This window comes from Sinocyclocheilus grahami, unplaced genomic scaffold, assembly GCF_001515645.1.
Source record: "Sinocyclocheilus grahami isolate Dianchi unplaced genomic scaffold, SAMN03320097.WGS_v1.1 scaffold901.1, whole genome shotgun sequence".
In the NCBI taxonomy this organism is placed as follows: domain Eukaryota; kingdom Metazoa; phylum Chordata; class Actinopteri; order Cypriniformes; family Cyprinidae; genus Sinocyclocheilus; species Sinocyclocheilus grahami.
In genome coordinates this window covers 1,164,936-1,165,299 of record NW_015506080.1, presented here as the reverse complement: position 1 = coordinate 1,165,299, position 364 = coordinate 1,164,936, and the positions used below count along the sequence as shown (strand labels likewise).

Here is a 364-nt window from a genome sequence, read left to right as displayed (position 1 = left end):
TTTACTTCACAGAGCCGTAGTTCACTGAGAAGCTATGCAAACAGCTGTCATTATTGCGAACGATTTCTTCGATTTAATAATCGCGCAATAAAATCGTCTGCGTTTTTTTTTTTGCGTAACTTGTCAGTGAACTATGGCTATGTGTAGTAAATTCTGCTCCATCTGAAAGCACGTGATGATGGAGATGGAGCAGCATTTACTTCACAGAGCCATAGTTCACTGAGAAGCTATGCAAACAGCTGTCATTATTGCGAATGATTTCTTCGATTTCATAATGGCGCAATAAGATTGTCTGCGATTTTTTTTTTGCGTAACTTGTCAGTGAACTATGGCTATGTGTAGTAAATTCTGCTCCATCTGAAAG

The 364-nt window shown here is 38.7% G+C and overlaps 1 protein-coding gene across 1 annotated transcript in view; it reads right to left on the bottom strand.

Annotated features, from left to right (window-relative positions):
• LOC107564009 (myosin light chain kinase, smooth muscle-like) overlaps positions 1–364 on the bottom strand; it is a 26,938-nt gene that overhangs the window by 7,400 nt on the left and 19,174 nt on the right. The gene's annotated exons all lie outside the window — the stretch shown is intronic.